The following is a 14,237-nucleotide window of genomic DNA, read 5'->3' as shown; positions in this document are numbered from 1 at the left end:
ACTAATGGCCAGTTATCAGTTATACTTTTTTCTTGTTATTTTCACTGACTATAAAAATTTCAAAACATAATTTGAAAAAATATATCACTTATAAAATGAGGTTAAATAGTGCATTACATAAGATTTAGGAATAAACACACTATGAGCATCCAGTGAGTACAGTCATTATTATAGCATGTCCTGTGTAGAGAAAAGACCGATTCAAAAACCTATCCATGTTGAGAAATTTCAGATAAGCATGCCATTGGAATATGACCACTTTCTCAGAGCTGTGTTAGGTCAAAATGACCTCTTAGGAAACTTAAAAAAAACTACAGTGAAAAGAGCTCACAAGCTGCGGAATGAGTGAAAACTACACACACTCTCTGTCACTTCCATGGACTAGCCATGTGATCTCAAGCAAAAGTAAAGCCAATTAGTATTTATCCATCATGTGCGAGGCACTAGCCTACGTAATAAAAACAAAATGGTGAACAAGACACACAACGCAGACTTTACAGAGTGTATATTCTAGGCTGCAAATAATGTAACATTTGAGAACCTTGGCTTCCTGATCTATAAAATGAGCTAATCACTATTCCAACCTTGTATGGCTGTTAGGATAATTAAAGGAAACAACGCAAACGGCACACAGGACACTCTTCTTTCAGTCACTATCTAAATGGGCTCCTTTTGAAGAAAAGTAAATTTTTTCAGTTTTTAAGAAAACTTTATTTTTCAATTTTCACCAACATTTTCGATTTTTTTTTTTTTTTTTTTTTAATTATCTACTCTGGGAAAGATCTTAAGAGGAACAGAGATGAATGGACCTCCAATTCTATACTGTTTGAATGAGTACATAAAGAAATGACTAGTGGGACTACCAAGATTTCTTCCAGGTTCTGATTCTTTAGCCATTACCTTAGACAGTCATAATTACTTTTAAAAGAAAAATGAACATAGGAGACCTATGGATGTAGATTCCAGAGTGTCTGGAACAGCAGACCATGACAAGAGCACATGCATTCTTCAAGTGAATTACTTCCGACTGTAATCTAAGAACCATTTCAATGGGAAGAGATCAAACAACTCAACATACCTTACATGCTCTCAAACAATTGAAGAAGGGCTAATATTAATTCACTCGCTCACTTATTCATTCATCCATACATTCATAAATTTCATGAAGTCATTCAGCAAAAATTTAGAGGACCTATTCTGTGATAGGTATTAGTTGAAGCATTAGAAATACAGCAGTGATCAAAACAGTCCAAAATATCCTGGGAAAAGACAAAGATTCACAAGCTCAGCTATAACATTACAATCCTCCTAATTCAGAATGAGTAACTTTGAAATACTGAGCTTTTCCCCCCAGCCAATGCAGACACACACTCTGATCTAGATTAATAAGTGTAGGATGAAAAATCTGAAATAAACTTCATATAGGTACTTTCTCTGAAACACAAATAAAATATTTGAGTCCCTTGATTTGCACAATTTAATCTCTGGTTTCAACTTCAACAGTCTGACAGGTGCCTAGTATCCCTCCCCCCCGCAAGATGTAGTATATCCTCCTTTGTTGAAATGAATTAAATATAGTTTCCTAAAGTGTCGATATATTACTATAAATCAGAGCACTTTGGGCCATTATGTATAAAAGAAGACTGAGAAGACTACTTTCAGGCACCCACAGTCTTAAATTCCCAGTCACTCACCTAGGAAACTGAAATACCCTCCAAAGAATAAAAACAGCACTTCTTAAAAGAAGAGAATGAAACGATCTCTCCTGATAACCAAGTTATTTTCTGGCACATATAAATGTTGGAATATTCCTAGATTTCTTAACCTAATGTGATTCATGAAGGTTATAGCAAAATTCAAGACAGTGAACACCCATGTCATAGAAGTAAACTATTTCTGGCAGTTTCTCTTTTTTGTACCTACCACCACCACTTATAAACACTGTTCTAAATATGGACATCTTTATGAGACAATTATAGAATGAGATTTTACTTGTAGGAAATGATAAAAATGTATATGACTTAAGAACTGCAATTTAGTGTACTAAAAAACAAAGACTCATTTCCAATCTTCATGGTACACAGCATGAAAATTCAATCTAACGTAAATTTACAAGACATAGCAATTGTGTACATAAAGAAAGAAATTCTAATTTGGCCTAAAACATATTGAACTATAAAAACAAAACAAAAAATGGAAAACAATTCAACAGTTCTATTTAGATTTCCACTATTGATGAGAGCCTGCTTGCTTCACTTTTCCTTGAAACAACCCCTCCGCCCTCCAAAATGCACTGAAACACAGAATTCACTTTTGGGTAAGCTTTTCTCATACCTGAAAGGGTCCAAGTATTCCTGGGATATTTTGAAAAATACGTAATACCCAAGCATAAGACATGCAAATAATTTATGCTACTAACTGAAAAACACAATAAAATCACTTGATGTGATGAGACAGAAAATATTTTCCCCCAAATTAACAATCTTAAATTCATCTATATTAAAGAATTGAATGTAAAGGCAGTAATTCGTTAACTTTTCTCTCCTAAAGCACTATACAAGCACCCAACAGGCTGATGTATCAACTGTAACTCTTTTTGAAGTTAAAAAAAAACAAAATCTAAAAACCAAAACCTCAAATAAAGTGTACTATAATAATACTTTCCTCTTATAGGAGTCATATACTGATTATCTGTAAATTCATTTTTTTATTTCATACAAAATAAATTCTGCTTTCAGCCTATTTCATCACATTTCAAGGGACAGCCTTACTTTTTCTCATTAAACTTTGCAAGATTTGCTTTTAGATTACTGTTAAGTTTTCAAAATACTAGTTTAACAATAACTTTCTTCCTCTGGCACAAAACAATAGTCAAAAAGAACAAAGGCCCCATCTTTCACTTCTTTCCACGTATATACATACACACATGTTCAAACATTGACACATACACATGAGCATACACAAACAAGTATTACTCCCAAACATCTAGAATCTTTTAAACTAAATGCTGTGAATTCCTCTGAAGTCTAAGTACTTGATTCATGATAAACAAATGACAATTTCTATAAATCGGGGTTAGATTCAATATTGGCAAACCACAGACTTAATTCTTTCTAGTGGCCTGCATGTTAGATAACCGAAATAAGCAATTCCATACAATTTTTTTATTTTATTACACAAAAGTTGACATGGCAAGAGAAAAATCATTGGATAGGAAAAATCTGACAGCATTCATCTAAGTGATCTATTTCGCAGTTATAAGAAATACACCATATCAATGATTTTTCAATATCACAGATAAGATTTTCAGGTAACCCAACGCCCATTTTTCTTCGAGGAAATAAAAAATATAACTGCACATGGGTGAAATTTTAGAAGTAATAAGACACTGAGAGAAATGCAAATTAAAATGATGACAAGATACCATTACAGAAGCACCCACCAAATTGACAAAATGTTTAAAGTCTGAAAATATTAAAGGTTGGTATGGTTGTGGGCGCATTTGAAAATGAGTTTGGCATTATCTAGTAAAGCTGTAATTCTACTTCTTGGTAAATAATCCAGAGGAACTCCTGCAGACCTAGACACATAGACAAGAATGTTCGCAGCACCATCGACTCATAATTACCAAAAACCACTAAGGAACCAATGTTCATCAAAAGAGGAATAAAGAAATAAGGAACTGGAATACAAACCAATATGGTAACAAAAATATGAATGAACAGCTACACATAGTGTCTTTGAAACTCATAGACTAGTGTTTAGCAAAACTCAGGAAAGAATGCATATAGTATGGTTTCATTTATATAAAGTTTAAAATCAGGCAAACTAAACTACATTTCTCTGTGTGTGAGAGCCCATGTACGTGCACGCACGCTTATATGTATACAGTAAAAAACTACATAGAAAACCGAGAAAAATGAATACCACAGAAGGTTAGTGGTTGCATCTTCATTACTGCTACCTGGAACTATAAATTTCTATTATACAATGTACATGGGTTATATAGGTGTTCATAATTGTTCATTAACTATATATTTTATGCATTCTAGTGTATGTTTGATATAGCTCAAGAGTAAATCAAAAAGATCAAATGTGTGCTTCTAAAAAGAATTATTTTTTATAGTATACTGTGGCTTACTCAATGTTGTGATTTGGGGTCAAGGTCAGAAAAAAGGAAGCATGTTGGTTCCAGCACAGAGCTTCATTACAGTTCATAGCTATACCATAGCTAACCACATCCTACTTCCTTTAGTGTATAATACCAATCCCCTGAAGGAACAAATGCTAACAATGCAAAGAAAAAAACCCCACAGAATTGCATTCTAGTCCCATAAAACAGTTAATAACAAGCATTGATAAACATGTAAGAAATTGGAAGACACTGTCAGTGGGAATGTAAAATGGTGTGACCACTTTAGAAACACTCTGGAGGTTCCTCAAAAAGTTAAATATAGAGTTACCATATGATCCACCAATTCCATTCGTAGGTATATACCGTGTTTCCCCAAAAATAAGACCTAGCCAGATAATCAGCTCTATTGCGTCTTTTGGAGCAAAAATTAATATAAGACCCGGTATTATATTATATTACATTATATTACATTATATTATATAAGACCCAGTCTTATAGTAAAGTAAGACCGAGTGTTATATTAATTTTTGCTCCAAAAGACACATTAGAGCCGATTGTCCAGCTAAGTCTTATTTTGGGGGAAACACGGTACTCAAGAGGAATAAAAGCATGTCTACACAAAAACTTGTACATAGATGCTTCTAGCAACGTTAATAATTGATAATAAGTGGAAACAACTCAAATGTCCATCAGTTGATGAATGAATGAAATGTATAGTTTAGAATATTATCTGGCAATTTAGAACATGAAGTACTGATATTGCTACAAAATAAATGAGTCTTAAAAATTATGGTACGTGAAAAAAGCCAATCACAAAAGACCACATATAAATGATTTCATTTTTATGAAATGTCCAGAATAAGCAGCTCTAGAGTTGGAAAGTAGATTAGTGGTTGCCTAGGGATGGGAGTGTGGGGGAATAGGGGTAACTATTCAGGGTACAGGATTTTTTCAAGTGATGAAAATGTTCCAAAACTGACTGCAGTGACAGATACACAACTGTGAATATACTAAACCACTGAACTATACACTTTAAATAGGTGAATTGTAAGGTTTGTGAATTATACCTCAACGAAACTGTTTTTATAATGAATTACATTACAGATGATCCCTGCCATAAATAATATACAGCAGTCCTCAGAAACTGTGAGGCTTCAGTAAACATATGCATGTGCCAAACGAACTTTTACATTCAGCCCTGTTTGGGAGAAATCTTAACTAGTCATAAACCTAAATGCTACACAAATGGTTTTGTTTCAGATTCAGCAATCAATAGGTTTCGACTGTATCCATCAGAGGTTGGGCAAGACTCCAGGTAACCTGCAGAATGCACTGTCTCATATGCATGCAGAGCAGTCTCTTCTATAAGTAACCAATAACCTCTTTTCTGAAGTGATTTTCCAGGACTCTCCACAGAAGGAAAATTTGAAACTCACTAAATTTGTTAACCAGAAGGCTTCCTTGTACTTTTCTGACTTCGTATGTAGAGATTTTTTTCCAAACCACATTGGAAAATAACAGGATTGGAAAAGCGATCAGTTACTTCAAATTCCACCCCACAATGTCCAACAGCCTGCCCAAATGTAGACGTGAAAGTAAAACACTGCCAATGTCATTTGATGCCACTTCTAATGAGAGTTCTATGTAACAGTTAAAAATGAACACACCTGAAAATTTACAGAACTGTTGTACCAAGAATAATCACTGACACGAATAAGAATGAGACTTATTTTAAGAGCTTTCTAAAAGTAAAAGTCAAAAATCTCTCCTGGCTCTCTCTTATTTTAGTAACCTTATTTTCTTTGCATCATTCTTTTCACTTCTCAATATACAGTATACATATTTATAAGTTGCCAACGATTCCTTCAACAGTAAGTTGGGGTTAAAACCAAAATCCCAGTAGGGATTTCTTCTATTGTTCTGGATTTACAATAGAACCAATACAAATATTTATTTAGTAAGTTTACTATTATCGGCTTCCTCATTTAAAAAACCTAATGAAAGGTCAAAAGCCAACATTACAAAAGTTTAATTTTCATCTTTAGACAATGAGTATAATTTAAAATATACAGTTATATAGATTTTTCTGTTAATCTTCCCCACTATTGGATCATGCTTCCCTAGCCCAGCAAACTGACATTTCTGATTTATAGTTGCCCTTTTTCACTTCTTTGTTCCATGACAACTCTAAAAGGAGCGCACTGCTATTATTTAGAAGATAGTCTTCAACGTTTTTAATTGTTAGCCTCACTTCCATAAGATTTAACACGACTTCCTAGAGTTGGAGTCTAAACCCTAAAAGATACTAACATAAACCACAGGAAAGACCAGACTAGGCACTGGCTGGTGACAGTGAAGAAAAACAAAGTCACAAAGTCATAAAGAAACCTGAGGAAATGCAAAGTCAAACCCTGGGGGGTGCCCGCCCCCCCCAAGAAGCAGCGCCTCCCCAGGAGGTGGAAAGCCAAATCCACAATAGGCCAGGCCCAGGGAGCACAGCCAAACTTTAGTCTAAATCCAGGCAAAGGTCTGTAAACAGAGGGCCCCATTCAAGGAAGCTGGATGGAGGCATAGTGTGTAGTATGTAGTAGTGACACACAAAGCTGTGTACAGATCAATGGAACAGAAACAGAGGACTCAGAACTAGACACACATAAGTATTCCCATAGGATTTTTAACAAAGGTACAAAAGCAATGCAATGGGAAAAGAGTAATGGAAGAGAAGGAGAGCTTAGTGACAAGACCAAACGCTGACAAGCATGAGGAGACTGGATCACTCACACACTGCTGGCAAGAATGCAAAACGGTGCAGCTGCTCTGGAAGAATTTGACAATTTCTTATTAGGTTGGTGCAAAAGTAACAGCGGGTTTAAAAGGTTAAGCACAATTGCAAAAACCGCAATTACTTTTGCACCAAAAACGAAAACCGCAATTACTTTTGCACCGACCTAACATAAAACTAAATGTGCAATCGTAATACAATGTAGCACTGTACTCTTGGGCATTTACCCCAGAGAAATGAAAAGGCATGTTCCCATAAAAACCTGTACACATATGTTCATAGCAGTTTTGGCTGTAATTGACAAAAACTAGAACCAAATGCCCTTCAGTAGGAGAACTGTGATTCATCTGTATCATGGAATACTACTCAGCAATCAAAAGGAACTACTGATAAACACAACTTGGATGGATCTCACATTACGCTCAGAGAAAAACGCCAATCTCAAAAAATTACATACTGTTAGATTTCATTTATATGATCTTCTTTAAATAACAAAATCATAGAGATGGAAAACAATTTAGTGGTTGCTAAGGGTTAGGAACCATGGGAAGATAGGACAGTGTCTTTAATGGGATAATACAAGGGAGTCTTTAGGTGATACGAGTTCTTAATTATGGTAGTGACTACACAAATTTACACACATACACACACACTCACACACAGTACATGTAAAGCTGGTGAAATCTGAATAGGCTCTGTGGATGGTACCAATGTTAATTCCTGGTTTTGCATTTTACTGTAGTTATGCAAGATGGCACCATTAAGCAAAACTGAGTCAACGATACATCAGAATCTCCCTGTACATTTTATTTCCAACTTCCTGTGAATTTATAATTATTTTTCGTAAAAAATTTAAATATCAGCAGCTTTGGAATCATCTTGAATTCAAATTGTGATTTTGCGACTCACTACTGTTTTTATTTGGTCATTCTGAACTTTTGTTTCTTTGTGTTTAAAATAAGGATAATAGTATTAGCTGGCAGTTTAATGAGAATTTTAAAAAGAAGAAAAAGAGCAGTATGTCATCTAAGATAAATGGGACCAGATGGCAAAGTAGTTCTCAATATATGGCACTGCTTGTGTGATTAAGTTACACACTCTACCAACAACTTTTTACATACAATCCATTTGTAAATGTGACTTTTCTTATTCATGGACAAAATTAGGTTTGCGTTTAAATGCGTTTTTAGAATAGCCATGTCATCATGTAGATTAGAATATTGAGGAAAAATAAACTTTCTATAGTCCATAATCTGATGAAATACACCTCAAAAGGTTAAGCAAACATTCTACAAGGGAAAGCTATTTGATTTGGAATTTGATATGGTTCATTTCCACATCAAGATCAAACAGATTAATTAGCTGCTTCTTCATCAAATAAATTACGGTTGCAAAAATCATCAACAGCCACTTTTCACTCTAGCTGCCTTCCACAGAAAGGCTTTCCAGGTTCCATCAGCAAACAATACAAAGAAGTGTTCAAGATCTTGGCTGCCAGTGTGACACCCTCGGGCCTCCCCATTGCCTCTAACAGTATATCGGAAATTCCTTGTTGGCAACACCCCCTCCCTCCCTCTCCCCACCCCCAAGACCAGCCCACTATAAGCCTCCCAGCCTCTTGGCAATGATTCTAACCCTGAACACTTCCTCTCAGCTTCCTCCAACACCAGGATGAACTGCCACTTGGCAGGTGCCACTTGGCAGGTGCCACTCGGAGTGGGTGGCTATGGTGGCAAGGACAGCAACTCTTAATCAGACTGGGTCACATTGCATTCAGGGAGGAGGAGGAGAAAAGACAAGACACCAAAAAAGTGATGGCCTAATTTCTTTTATTCAAACCAATTGTATTAGTTTTTAAAATTGGTGACAGCAGAACATATGAAATTAATAAAGACTCTTTTTTAATGAAGCAAACAGACTTGGTAATGCAGCTTTACAAGGGCTCTGAAGTTCCATTTAAACAAAGAGTGCCCTGAAAATTTGTAATGCAGAAATTATCTCATTACCATCACACATAAGAATGACCCCTCCCACTGCCCTGGCTTCCTACTCACAGTTGTATTTGAAGAAGAGATTTACCAAGAATTTTTAGAAAAAAGAGTCTTTGGTTATTTTTTTTTTTCTCCAGTATGAGTTGTGGGGTGGAGGGAGAAGCATATAATTACATATACACTGAAACAGGATTAAGATAAAGCTGTTTCTCTCCTAGTTCTTCACAAAGCGTAAACCCAGCCTACAACAAAAGCAACAAAACGCCATATATGATGTGATAACTTTCTAATTCCACCCATGCACGGCCTATGAAAAATCAAAGCTTCATTAAAGGAAATCAGATGACTACTGAAAATGTAAGTTGACTTATATTAGTATCCCTTCCTTTCCATTCCATTCGTATCTTGCTCGCTCTTCCTGAGAACTCATTTGCTATGAAAAGAGACTTCTGTTTATTAAGCTGAGGTGGGTAATTTGGGGAGCAACAGAAAAAAAGTGGCTTACAGGGAAGGGGACTCGCTGGAAAATATGGCCAATGTCAGTGATTTCCCAAATCTCTAAGTCCAAGTCCACCTACAAACTAGACTTGAGGGCTATACAGGAAAGCCAACACTGAACCAGCGATGGAATCCATATAACTAGACCTGCGTCAGCCTTATTTTTGCTCCGTAATCCAGGATAAACATTTGAAAGGAAGAGCCACCAGTACTTTTTACGCCTGATTACATTTTTTAAGTTTGATTTAAATTACAGAAATTGGATATGGACAATTACCAAGAGAACTTAGTCAAAGATGATCCTCAGATCCCCAGCCAAAGCGACAGCAAGAATGCGATGCCACACATACTGGGAAAACCTTTTCAGTTTTCGGTTTTCATGGTCCTCTAAGCTCCCTTGAGTCCCTCTCATTGAGGATTCTTCTTTGGAGATGGCCAAGCAGTTTGATCTCCGAATTTCTTTACTGTTGCAGCATCCCTACATGACTGCTGGATGGCTTTTGGTATATGGTGTAACCTTTATTCCCGGTGCGTCGTTTATTTATGTAATTCCCCTGAATTTGTTTGGAGGCAGAGAGACCAGGGGGAGGCTTTTACAACAGCTAACTGAGAAATTATGAAGGCTCAAAAACTGGAGGCAGATGGAAGAACTTTTATTCTGAAGCATTTTGAAAGGCATTATAATATTATCTAACAAATTGACCTACCTGAGAGGCAGAATTTCCTCCCTTATAAAATGAGAAGGTGGACTAGATCAGTGGTTTTTCAACATTCATACGCCAGGGGTGCAAGGTGGTCAGGGGGAAGCTTTCAGGGCCATTTGCAGGAGAAAGGTGATGGGGTGCCTCTGGTCTCAAGCAGTCCCCATGCACCTGCTCTGTACAGAAGACTTCCGTGTAAGATCAACTGAAGAAAAGGTTCCTACAATCACTTTTCAAAATAGATGAAGCCACTGAAGTCAGAACTGAAGTCCCTTCTCACTTTAAAATGCCATAATAGCTTGACGTTTGGGGCCCTATTAGAAGGTAACAAGGAACTGAACTTGGACCTTTTCAAAGAAGCCAATTCAAAGTACCAAGCAGCGGTTGAAATGTAAGCCAATATTGAGCTTCAAATGAGATGCTGACACCACTGATGGGAAAACCATGCAACAGGATTGGCTCCTAAACAGTTTCTCAAGAGTTCCCTGTCCAGTTCTCACTGGGCTGAGAGACCCTGTTCCATCAAGACACACACTACAGTTTTGTTTTGTTTTGTTTTGTTGAATGTCTGCCGCAGGACAGGACTGGGTGCTCTTACTCCCACCATCCTCTGCACGAGTGCGGCCCGTGAAGGCTGCAGCCCACTCTGGCCTTCTAAAGCGCCCTCTCAGATGTCTACGGCAGCCTGGTCTCACCCCAGAAGTAACTCCTGCTGATAAGAAACCCTTCCTATGGCCAAACAAATCATTGCTTGATTCTCACAGCATTCTTCACTCCTGTTTTTCTTCCTCCTCCTCCCTTCCTATAAAAAGGGTGTCTTTTAAGTATATCTAGAAGGAAACCTGAACAGCTAGGCGCTTTCCTCTCTTAATTTGTTCCTTATCCCGCTGGTGATTCATGCCCTCGCCACTCCTTCCTCAGCACACTGAGGCGGCTCTGTTCTGCTGGCTGTGGGAGGCCACGTCAGCAGGAAACAGCACTGGCTGCCAGGTCACATTCAAGACTGTCTGGAGCAAGTCAGCGTGCAGCAGCCGCAGGACAGAGGCTGCTCTATGGCTTCTGCCGAGTGAAGGGAGCACTCAGCCTAGGAAAAGAAGCCTGGCCTCTGAGCGCCACAGCAACACGAGCTTCAGGGAGACTCTAAATGCCACAGGTTAGAGTTTCCCCGTTTCTAAATGTTCCCCAAATATTTCCAGCTAGAGTTATTGGTTTCTCCTCTCCTTTTCTTAGAGGACTTACTGTACTGCATCCAAATTCATATTTGGAAAAGGCTGCCACAAGCCAAATCAAACTTCATCGTGGCTTTCTGGCTCCTGAGTCCCACAGAGGAAATTCTGCACACCCAACCAACCAATCACAGCAGCCCCGACACGTGGAGTCAGGATGGAAAACCTGACCTAAGGGGCTGACAGACAAATGCGGCCACCACGGGTCTTTTCTCTTCTAAACACACAGTAAAAACAGTAAACAAACAGACCATGCCAGATACCATCACGTATCTCACCGGAGGGATTCATGTCAAGAACCACCCAGCACATAGATACACCCAATAAATGACAAATACCATATTTTATGTAGCTGGCTCAGTAAGTTCCCACATCAATCCTGCTCATGGACACCAACAAGATTAAGGTTAACATGTTAAAATACCAGGACTCCTCTGCACCAGGATATGGAAGAGTTTCTTAATTTGCTGTAAATTTAGAATGGGGAGCCTGTACAAAGAAGAAACACGATTTTTCTCAGAAACCTCTTAACTTGAGGGCTTTCCCCTCCACTCTTGGAGGAAGGTCTCCTTACGTGGATAGCCCCAAAGTCCAAGCTTTCTCTCCCAACATGTCAGGTCTCCTAAAAAAACATCCCTTCCCGTGGAAAAATTAGAAGAAGCAGGAGAAAAAGGAGGTGACAAAGAGTGGTTCAGGACATGAGGGAGGGTGTGTTAAACGAGAGCCAAGCGCAGGACAGAGACCAGCACACACACTGCCGAGACACAGCCACGGCTGTCCGGTCCTCACAGTTCTGGGAAGGCACTGAGCTGCATGGTAGAGAGAAGGCACTAATGACCCCAAGCACACGCTTGCACACACAAACCCAAGTGCAAAAGCGACAATGTGACTTCCAAGGGGTGTCTGTGGCAATAGAGGCATGAGGAATAAACCAGAAGGAAGAAAGGCACACAAAGCCAAGAGACCACATGAGGCTGTAGCATTAATTTTTCCATGAGGAGGAATTAGAGGCCCAAACAAAAACCAAACATTATAGGTACCTAGAGATTGATGTAAAAAGTATTCCTTTTTGTTTTCAACCGTTTATAAAAATGAACATCAACAGCACATCTAATCTGTAACTTCATCAAACCTGGTCTTCACACAAGGATTGAGTATCTTTAAGTGGATTTCTCACCAGCACCTCCTTATGGGAGAGAAAGAAAAGATCAGATTTGGCTTCCTATTAATTTATTGAAAAGCAAACAAATATTCCAAGTTTAATTGGCTACCATAGGCTCTACATAAATCCATTAAGAAAAATATCCCGATGCCCTGATAAACTACACTAAAGGTTTAAAAGCATCTCAAAAAAAAAAATACAATAAAAATAAAAAAAATAAACTACCAAATCTCATATACTGCTTGTATTAAGTTGGTACAAAGGTAATTGCAGTTTAAAAGGTTAAAAATAATTGCCAAAACCGCAATTACTTTCACACCAACCTAATCTAGCTCGTGCATAATTAATTATTATGCAAGGGAAGTATTTAGAGGCAGATGGTCTAGATCCAAAGGTAATATATTTCTTGGTTAACACTGTAGGTGCACGCACACACCCACACACACACATACACACACATGTGGAAGAGAATAAGTCAAGAAAACAAAATATTTTCCACATAAATGTCAGAAGCACGATAAATTTGCTGAACTGGATTATACTGTTTTTAATAGGATAATAATGCAATAGCCAACACAAAGACGAACAGAAGAGCCTTGAAAAAATTTAAACCCAAAGTTTAGATTTTACCAAAGGGATAGACAAAACAGAGCAGACACAAGTGGCAGTAATGGCAAACACATACACTCACATGCTCTACGTGTGTGTGTGCATGCGTGCGCACATACACACATATAAAAAAGAGAGGCCTTTTGGCATGATGACAGAGACATTCGGTGAGCAGCTAACACTAACAAAGAGCATCACAAGATTATGACTTGTATGTAAATCCTCCGGGGTCTATTTAGAAGACATGCTGTTTACGCAAATTAGTCATATTTCTACAACTGAGAATTAGAATAAGCTATTCCAATTTTTACAGACAAAGACACACACATGAAATTATTATGCAAACACAAATTAGGAAACATCCAAATTAATTTGTGGCTTTTCCAGGACGAATTAAGTCTGGAAGAGAAATTAAAAACTAAAGTAGTGTTTTCATTAATTCCAATTAAATTTTTTCCTCACTTTAACATTTCCTAAAAAAGGAAAGCATCTTACAGTTCATGTGTAATTGATAGTGTTCTCCCTTCTGTAGAGGTACATGAAATAATGACACCTTAAAATCAATGGCATACTAGTTTTGATAAAATGATAGCAAATAATCCTATGGAATCAATGCAAAAAAGACAATCATGTGTGCTGTTTCATAGATGAGAGACAAACAGCAAGGCGATCTTATCCAGTTCATGGATAAGAGGAGGGCAGGTAGGGACGGCCAGGGCTCATACAGACCCTTCAGCTTAGGCAATACACATAGGATGAGAAAGTATCGTGTCTTGTACTTTCAGGCTTTTTTCCTTTCACAAATCACTCAATGCCAATATTGGAAGACATAAAATAAAATCCACCAAATGTTTTACTGAATGCAATGTAAACTAAATACTTATGACAACTCTATGTTTAAAAATATACAGGTACCAATTACATCTAAATCTCTGGAATTAGGGACCCAAGCACTGTTGTTTGTCTGTGTAATTCCCAGGAGGTTCAGCTGTGCTGCCAAGGTTGACAACAAGTGGTCTAAAGCACCTGGCACACAATAGATGTACACGTACATTTAAAAATCTGGCAATTACTAAAACAAGGGGGAAAAAATACATACTGGGTAATTTTTTTTTCTTACTAGTGAAGATTAA

At 37.6% G+C, this 14,237-nt stretch overlaps 1 protein-coding gene across 2 annotated transcripts in view; it reads right to left on the bottom strand.

Annotated features, from left to right (window-relative positions):
- Positions 1–14,237, bottom strand: part of FNDC3B (fibronectin type III domain containing 3B) — a 320,977-nt gene that overhangs the window by 199,562 nt on the left and 107,178 nt on the right. The gene's annotated exons all lie outside the window — the stretch shown is intronic.

This window comes from Rhinolophus sinicus, chromosome 17 (genome assembly GCF_057876585.1).
Source record: "Rhinolophus sinicus isolate RSI-liver-muscle chromosome 17, RSI-T2T, whole genome shotgun sequence".
In the NCBI taxonomy this organism is placed as follows: Eukaryota; Metazoa; Chordata; class Mammalia; order Chiroptera; family Rhinolophidae; genus Rhinolophus; species Rhinolophus sinicus.
This window is presented reverse-complemented; position numbering and strand designations above follow the sequence as displayed.